Source organism: Silurus aristotelis (genome assembly GCF_946808225.1).
Source record: "Silurus aristotelis genome assembly, chromosome: 25".
Lineage (NCBI taxonomy): Eukaryota > Metazoa > Chordata > Actinopteri > Siluriformes > Siluridae > Silurus > Silurus aristotelis.
The window spans coordinates 12,621,276-12,630,410 of record NC_139598.1 but is presented as its reverse complement, the minus strand read 5'-3'; the positions used below and the strand labels follow the sequence as shown (position 1 = coordinate 12,630,410).

At 40.3% G+C, this 9,135-nt stretch overlaps 1 protein-coding gene and 1 long non-coding RNA gene across 5 annotated transcripts in view; one reads left to right on the top strand and one right to left on the bottom strand.

Moving 5' to 3' along the window:
* Positions 1–4,950, bottom strand: part of nr4a3 (nuclear receptor subfamily 4, group A, member 3) — a 29,882-nt gene extending 24,932 nt beyond the window's left edge. For 2 of the 4 annotated variants that reach the window (XM_083529949.1, XM_083529951.1), the window contains exons 1-2: positions 4,472–4,859; positions 629–775 (exon numbers count right to left, since the gene is read on the bottom strand). The gene's annotated coding sequence lies outside the window, so the exon portion shown is untranslated. Of the gene's footprint in view, positions 1–619; positions 776–4,471 lie in introns of all 4 variants that reach the window. The other 2 variants (XM_083529950.1, XM_083529948.1) reach the window with 2 other exon arrangements.
* Positions 4,951–5,319: 369 nt separating this feature from the next.
* On the top strand, positions 5,320–7,317 carry LOC310719889. The gene is made up of 2 exons (XR_014531584.1): positions 5,320–6,284; positions 6,485–7,317. It is a non-coding gene; the product is annotated as an uncharacterized lncRNA (long non-coding RNA).
* Positions 7,318–9,135: the final 1,818 nt, after the last annotated feature.

Here is a 9,135-nt window from a genome sequence, read left to right as displayed (position 1 = left end):
AAACCTGAACCGATCCTGAAAAGTCAGTAACCAAATAAATCAATATCTACCTTTTAGACAGACTAAAAACGCAAAAGTCACATCCTATTTTATAAGAAACATATTAGTTATTTTTACTGTGCAATAAATGATATATTGCAATCAAGTCATAAATTTTCAAATATATCTCTATCTCTACATATGTTCTTTTATTGATTTGGGTTTAGTTGAATTTATTCTTGCTCTTTGTTGGTGCAATAAGAGTATTTAATTCTTAAAATATCTATCTATCTATCTATCTATCTATCTATCTATCTATCTATCTATCTATCTATCTATCTATCTATCTATCTATCTATCTATCTATCTATCTATCTATCTATCTATCTATCTATCTATCTATCTATATCTCAGCAATTTGCATTTCTCTTAACATGACATCACTCTGTCTGTCTGTCTGTTTGTCTGCCTGTCCGTCCGTCTGTCCGTCTGTCTGTCTGTCTGTCTGTATGTCTGTCTGTCTGTCTGTCTGTCTGTCTGTCTGTCTGTCTGTCTGTCTGTCTGTCTGTCTGTCTCGGTAATGAAGAAAATCACAACGTGCACATTTGAAACCAAGCTTCAGACTAGTAAACGAGGCTACCTGGTTGACCTTTTGCTCGCTGAATTGTGCTCGCTTTGGAGGACGGAGGTGGCGCGCGGCGGGGGTTCGGCGCTGGAGCAGCTCGCGCGACGGTGCACGTATACGGGAGCCGGGACTCAGAGCTCGGCTGCAGGCGCTCTTCCGAACCGGGGTCTGCTGCAACGTAGAGGAGAGGGAGAGAGAGAGAGAGAGAGAGAGAGAGAGAGAGAGAGAAAGATCAGTGCAACGGCCAACGCAGTATACACACATGCACCACTCGCGCGCGCTTTCTCACACACGTTCTTTCTCTCTCTCTCTCTCTCTCTCTCTCTCTCTCTCTCTCTCTCTCTCTCTCTCTCTCTCTCTCTCTCTCTCTCTCTCTCACACACACACACACACACACACACACGGACACTCATACACTCGTTTTAGCCCAGATGCAAGCTCAATACACAAATAGACCCATTATCTCTTCAGAACCAGAAGTTAGACAAAGTGCACGTGAGGTCTGAGATTATGTAGTCACTGATGCACTGCAATTGAAAACTTGCAATACACGTACATACAAAGCCGCAAATGTTGTGCACGAGTGCAGCACGCTGGCCTGGTTAAACTGTTCTTGCGTTATGAGTAAACGCGAACACGTGTAAAAAAATAATAACGAATCTGTATTTTGTACAATCTGCTCAGAAAGTGAATATGCAACAAAAACAACAACTAAATAAATCGGAGTAGGTGCGCAACCACAATTTTCACAATGAAAGAGTTTTGATTTGAATGGAAATCATACAAAGGGGGAAAAAAATAAAACATCTGAAATAGCCACCGACAAGAGTTTTTGGCATGTTGGGGTTTTTTCCCCTCACTTTTTTCACTCTGTTTTATTTTAAATAAATAAAACAATCAGGACAAAATGTTGAATCGACTTTTTTTTTAAAAGTGTGGTAGGATTGAAAACAAACGAGCTGTGCGTCCGAGCAATGGGAATAAATATGTAAAGCAAAACTCAAGGAGGTAAAGAAAATTCATAGCTGGTTGTTAGATTTTTAAAGAAATGCAAATGAATAATAATTATAATTATAATACATGCGAGAAATGATTTTCCACAAATAAATAGCAACCCAAGAAATAATGCATTGCAGATTGTGAATGCACATCTGGTTAATCTGATATCTAAAATCTAACCCGCTTCTGTGTACGATTTTTTTTTATAATTTATATTCTTATTTATTTTATATTTAATTACCGGTTTGTGCTCTACATGCGAGATTTTAACCTGGACCCAGTGCACCGTATGTAATGTCCGGATCTTGCAGGACTAAAGTCGGCATGTATCTGCAGTACAATCTGAAAGAGACTAGCGCCCCCTCTCTGTCATACACAACATACAAACACGACTTTCCATATACTAATGATTTATAAAAACATATTTCCTATGCTGTTATTCTGTTCATAAAACACGACATCTACACCAAGAAAAGTGGAGGATCCTTCATTCTGCTGTAAATTGTAGTTATTTGGTCTGAAGGATCTGAGTGCTTTAATCGAAAGTCGGTTTATTGTCCAAGATCCAAGGGCACAAAGTCAACCTCGAACCTGCAGTGCTACATGTGCAATAACAATGTTTTTAGACCCCCTAGAACAGCCCTGACTTCATTAACAAACTCTTGGTGTTTGAGAAACACTGTTCCACCCAGGAACCGTTACGCATATCCTACAACATGACGATCTGGATAGCTTTTAGGGCCCCAAATAGATACAAACCCTCTGAAAAAAAGGGTACTAAGGGTACTAATGTGTCCTATTGTCTCCTATACGAATGTACTTTGGATGCTTTTTTCTCCCTAAAATCTTATACCTTGTACACTTCAGAGGCACAAAAGGTGTACTGAGACCCCAGAACCTTGAAGGGGGTTAAGGGAGTTCTAGCAAAACACACGCGCATAGGATGACTAGATGGGATAGCAGGTTGCAATCATGTGTGTGTGTGTGTGTGTGTGTGTGTGTGTGTGTGTGTGTGTGTGTGTGAGAGAGAGAGAGAGAGAGAGAGAGAGAGAGAGAGAGAGAGAGAGAGAGAGAGAGAGAGAGATAGAGAGAGATAGAGAGAGATATTGAAAAGCCTATGGTCCGCTCGCGCCCCCGGTAACCTAGAGAACAGCATGAGAGCCCTTAAGCACGCGCTCGCCTTCTCGCTCAATAAACGCGCTGGAGAGAGAGAGAGAGAGAGAGAGAGAGAGAGAGAGAGAGAGAGAGAGAGAGAGAGAGAGAGGGCTTCCAGCAAACAGACAAGTAAAAGGACAGAGAGCTGACAAAGGAATGAAGAAGAGAGAGAGAGAGAGAGAGAAAGAAAAAAAAAATAACACAAGTACAGTAAATTAGCTGAGGGAACGGTACTCGACAGTGAAAAAGGAGACAAGCTGGAGGCAAAAAAAAGAAAGAAGAAAAAGACAAGACGAGACACTTTCCACAAAGCAACTCTGGACTTCGTTATTAGAGCATTGATGCATTGGTGAATAAGTTTATTCCTGGACGTCATTAGGGCATGTAGGAATCCTATACACCCTGCATTCCATCCCATCCCTTCCTGGCCCAGTATAACATATTATAAATATATTATATTATATACATTTAAGGAAATAAAAATATTTGAATCCTTCACCAGATCTGAACACTTTAGAAACCTCTCTGCATTGACTACAATATAACCATAATTGCACCTAAAGTTTCTTCGTGTGCGTGTGTGTGTGTGTGTGTGTGTGTGTGTGTGTGTGTGTGTGTGTGTGTGTGTGTGTGTGTGTGTGTAAAACTCTTCATAAAGAGGGGGCGTGATTCTCGCTTGTCAAATGCAACAGTTTGATCGAGGCTGAATGAAATATGCATGAAAGTTTGCACGACATTTTCCATCGTTTCCTATTATTCCAGTCTCAACACGCACTTTCATTATAGTATCATGTGTGCAATATGACACTGTAGCAAGCCAATAAAATAAATAAATAAATAAATAAAAAAAAAAAAAAAAAATATATATATATATATATATATATATATATATATATATATATATATATATATATATATATATATATATATAATATTGTGTATGCAAATATATGTCATGTTTAAAAAAAAACAAAAACAATTATGCTAAAAGAAAAGAAAGAAATACTGATAAACTGAGTGAACGTCGCTTGTTTAAGTGTCTATGGGACATTTATGGTCCGAGCGCGCGCGCGTCCGGGTGAGACAGAGACAAGAAGGGGATCTCGAGAAGCTTTTGTCCAAGCATTGAACCGGAGAGAGAAAGAGAAAACAGAGAAAGAGTCATTTAAATGGTTCAAGGAAGATGCCCAGGATCCGAAAGCAAGCAAGAGACTTCCTGCGTGCGCGTAGAAGCGTCTGAGGCTTGGACCCCGAGTGCACGCGTCCTGCTGCCGGTGTGAGGAGTGTGTGTGTGTGTGTGTGTGTGTGTGTGTGTGTGTGTAGTGGGTCAAGCTACACCAGGACCATAGAAAGGGAAGACGTCTCGGCATCTCATTTCCATGACAACCGGCGACATTATGACGACCTTTCGCGAATGTGAACCAGAGACCCAGAGCCATCAGTCCGCCTGTCTGGAGCCGAGACATCGGCTGAGACGTTGCTGAGACATCGGCTGAGATATCGGCTAAAACATCGTTTGAGAAATCGCCTGAATGGAGACGCGACTCGTCTCAGAAGCTCCACAGGTTTCCGCTTATTACCGTAACTTTTTTTTTTTCCAAGTTTTTAATTTTTTTTATTTTGATACAAAATTGAGTAAAATCGTAAAACCGGCTCGTTCTGACGTAAGAACTCCCCCCCCCCCCAAAAAATAAAACTGAAATAATCACTTACTTGTTTGCTGTGACGGTTCCGTCTTTACATATGTTTTTAAACCCTTAATAATTCCCTGTGCATATCCAACAGAATAATGCCGGAAAAAAAGTAAAAAAAAAACAAAAAACAACTGATGAATGAAGATCGTAGAGCCGCAAAAAAAAAGTTTCTTTGATATTATAATTGATATAGTTTTAAATTTCTCTTTTGTAATTGTATATTAATAATAATGATGAGAAAAAAGAGTACTCCGTTCAGCTCCGGTCAGCTCCAGTGGATACAAAAAAGAAACCGCGTGAAGTGGGACAGAAGCGAGACGCGCCGGGGATCAAGTCGCAATGTGCCTTTTGTTTATGTGTCGCGCTGAGCGAGAAAGAAAGTCGAACAGCTTCATTTATGCGCGTCTGCCTTCTACATAGGCAGCCTGGTATGCGCTACGTCAATGTGACGCCATGGGAGAGGTGACGTCGAGCCTGCACTGTAGCGCCCCCCTCTCCTCCCCTCCTCTACTTCCCCGCTTACAGTATATACACACACATATGCTCTCCATGCCAGACACACAGAGAGCGTTGCATTGATCTTATGACTCTACGAACTATATTGTTTGAAACTGCGCGGGAGGGTGTTTTTTTTTTGTTGTAAAAAAAAGTGTCTCTATTTATGATCTTAAACACGATTTGCTGAAATGCATTACATTAAACAAATCCATGACTTCCAGTGTGAATAAAGTTGTATGCAAGCCAAATCACGATCGTTGTATCTGGCTCTTGCGTTTGCTCAAGTGTTACAACTGTTAAACAGAGTATATTAGCAAACATGTTAATCAATCTATTGGAAATACATTTTATTATCATTTTCAATTCAGTACACGAGTGATAATAGGAATCCTTGGTCAAATAGGATACAGGAGAAAAAGTTGTTGTACAAAGAGCAATCTAAATCAAATGGATTTAATATTAGACACAGAGTATAGTACGTAATAGTATATGTTTAAACAAAACTTCACTTCATTTCAATCAGAGGCTCACTGTTAAACCATGTTAAACATAATAAATTAGCAAATCGACTTAAATACAGTCTGATAACAAATCTGAAAAAGTGATACTATTTCCACTGGGCTGTTATTATATTTTACACTGTGCATGCAGATCAGTTCAACACTATAACATAAGGAGCACTTTATCTGCATTTATTTGTGTTTTGTAACTGGCCTGTGTTTTTTTCTTTCAAAAGAAATATACATTATATCACTCAGTAATGGATGGACTGGAGTTCAAATATTCTTAAAAACATTTTAAAGGAAAAACGCGCCGGAGTGCTCGCTAAACGTAACATTATACACGGTCGAGCGTTAACCCACTAGCACTAAATGTGCACTGGCCAATCACAGGACGCGTAATTTCTTGGTCCTCGTTCTAATTCTGGCCAATGACCATCTCTTGGAGGCGGGGCAGAGAGCTGACGCACTGGGGCGCGTGATTGACGCAAGCAACGTTTCTAAAAATAGCAGCGGGCGGCCCGGCGGTGTGAGATAGCCGATGCTTCATTCATTGTACCGGGGCGGGTCCGTTTATTTTAGACATTTGATTGTGTTCCAGCCAATCCAAATATAGTCGTAGACAGGTATTTTTAGCGGAAGCGTGTCCCCGTTTCCTCTTGCCAGGGAACAACCTCATGACACGTCTGTGTTGTAACGGGAGAGTGGCGCTAGCTCGTGGGTTCACTTCTCCAGCTCCAGGAGCGCAGCTCGGTGGAATCGGGGTTCCATGTAAACCGATTGTTTTACTTCCTGTTTTTAGAAAGACGCGTCCAAAGGTGTCAAAGTGATGGCGTGAGTAGAAAAGCACGCCATTATTCACAAAATGAACTGAACGCCAAGGGAGAAAAAGGCAGTCTTTTACATGGCTCTGTATAGTTTCGAGCTATTTTTCAAAACGAGATAATAAATAAATACAATAATACATAAAGCGGGACCAGTTTTCTTTTGACTTGAATCCCAAATTGAATACAATTCGTGTTTTTGCATTGCAGGTTGCACGCCTTGGTGAACGGAAAAGACGCTTCAAACCTCTTCAGGTCCATCAAAAATTGTCAATAAAGCACGGACCCTCTCATTACGACGACTTTACTTTACAACAAAGCGTCTTTATAAACTGTACAAACTGTAGAGTCAATCTAAAGCACTTGCGACTGTCTAATAAGGCTGAAGAGAAACTTTAGAACTTGCGCATGCGCAGAAGCTAATTCCCCTTCTGTAAACTGAGTCTCTGAGTGAGCGCGTGCTGGTGGGGGGGGGGGATTCCACTTTCCATGACCTCTGTCATCCTCACCTTCTTCCTCACACTCGGTCATTTTGATCAAAAGTTTGACGTGAAACACTGTCACCACCAGAGCAGTTTAATTTACAAGAATATAAAAATCACCAGTAAAGGTAAAGATCTTCCTGACCTTCGAAGCTAAGGTGCAGGTTCACACTTCTCAGTCACTTTGCACAGTTGATGCCTGGTCCTTTTGTTTGGTTTGGTTTGGTTTCAATCAGAACAGGCTCATGCACCACCAGATGGACTCCAGTCCAACGCTGGACACAGTGCATGCACACATTCAGAGGTTTTGTCAGATCTAGCTCAGGGGCAGCTCAGCTTGGAGGGAAACAGAACTCCGAGGAATCCCAGGGGGAAGAACATGCAAACCCTTTCGCATACAGTAACCCGAGCTCAGGACGAAACTGGATTGACCCTAGAACTGTCAGGTGGCAACTTGACCCACTGTGTGACCATGTCACTCAATAAATAAATGATTGTATGTATATATACATGCATATCTATCTATCTATCTATCTATCTATCTATCTATCTATCTATCTATCTATCTATCTATCTGTCTGTCTGTCTGTCTGTCTGTCTGTCTGTCTGTCTGTCTGTCTGTCTGTGTGTGTATGAACAAAGTACTCAAACCATGAACTTGAGGTAAATGTACTTGATACAGTAGGTCAAATATGACTCCAGTAAAAGTGCTCACTTTAAACTTTCACTAGAGTAAAAGTTCAAAAGTATTTGCCTTCAAATGTACTTAGGTTTCAAAAGTACTCTGATTTATTATGGCTATAATGTTTCTAATATAATTTTTGTCACATGACTCTTGCTTAATCAACTCCGTTTATGTGAAAAGACGATGATGTTACTCTGAGCACACCAATCTATTAATATAATGATATTAATTAATAATCTAACACATAGATATCTATAAAAATGATCATTAGCCCAAAACCTTCTTTTCAATTACTTAAAAAAAATATTTTAATTTATTTTACAATTTTTGTATATAAGAATACACTGCATTAGTGCAGCCCTACAAATCTGCAGTATTAACAGAAACATGGCACACAGACCCGAATTTCCAGAATGTGGTGTTCACTTTCTGCATTTGGCTCAATTCAGGATTCAAGGCATTCACAAGGTTCAGGTTCAAAGTGCTGTGAATGTGAAAGCATGACTAGATTAGACACCTTGACACTTCATGGACTTCCATAACAGCTCAATGTTAGAGTTTAGTGTCTGAGACCATGCATCAAGGTCACTACCCTGCTTCGCTCACTCCACTTCGGTGTTTCAAAGTGATCTGAATGACTGGAAATGTCGTGTATGCTTGATATACACTTGACAGGATTGAAATGCATTTGGGTTTGGGCACTGTTTCACTCTGTCCTGAGATGACCCCAATAAAAACTGCTCTCAGTTGATGGAAATGATCTGAGCTCGCAAGGCAAAAGCTGTCAGAAACCATATTGTCACTGACACCTGTGTCATCGTGCATAATGCCTCGGACACAATCTGTTTACTTATAAAAAAGTTTCAGCGTTGTGGTATCACTGGGAGAACCTCTGTGGCTTTATGTAAAAGGTTGTAAAACTGTAGCCTGGGAATGGTTTAACTATTAAAGTTGGCTGTTTTTATTAGTGTTTGTTTTCGATCAAAAAATATTTCTCCTATATGATTCTGCAGAGGTAGAATTAATCCTAGGTGATGGTGGATGTAGAAGGGAGGAACGCTATGACCTGCTATTTAGGATGATATAGTGCTGTTGATTAGCTGTCATAGGAAGTTAAAACTTCATCATCGCAGCTAAACAACAATGATGATTTCCTTACTAAATATGATTCATGTTTTCTAATGGTGTTCACACCCCAAAAAAAGATAATCTACCACATTTGTACCAGGGTGATGGTTATCACAGTTTAGTAGGTATGGCAAAAAAAAAGAAGAACTCCTACGTTTCCTGGCACGCCTGTATATCTGTGAGTTGTAGATGAGTGTCTGAATGGCAGAATGACATTCACCATGCTGAATCATTGCATTAATACTCGCCACAGGAGTGACATAACAATGCTTCCATGATACCCAAAATGCATTTGATGTTGCAACATCAGCACTACTCAACCATGAAGAATCATACAGCCTACAACCCAATGAGCATTTTCTGACTCATGTTTGATATACATCTTCATTATAAATCCTCACCAGAGATTTCCGACTAGTTGGCGGGAATACTCATAGGATAGGATGCCAGTCTGTCATCAGGCACCATGCACACCTAGGAGCAATTCAGTATAGTCAACATACTCACTGTGTTTTTGGAACATATTAGGATACCGGAAAAACTGGACCCAGAAACCCAACGCAGAT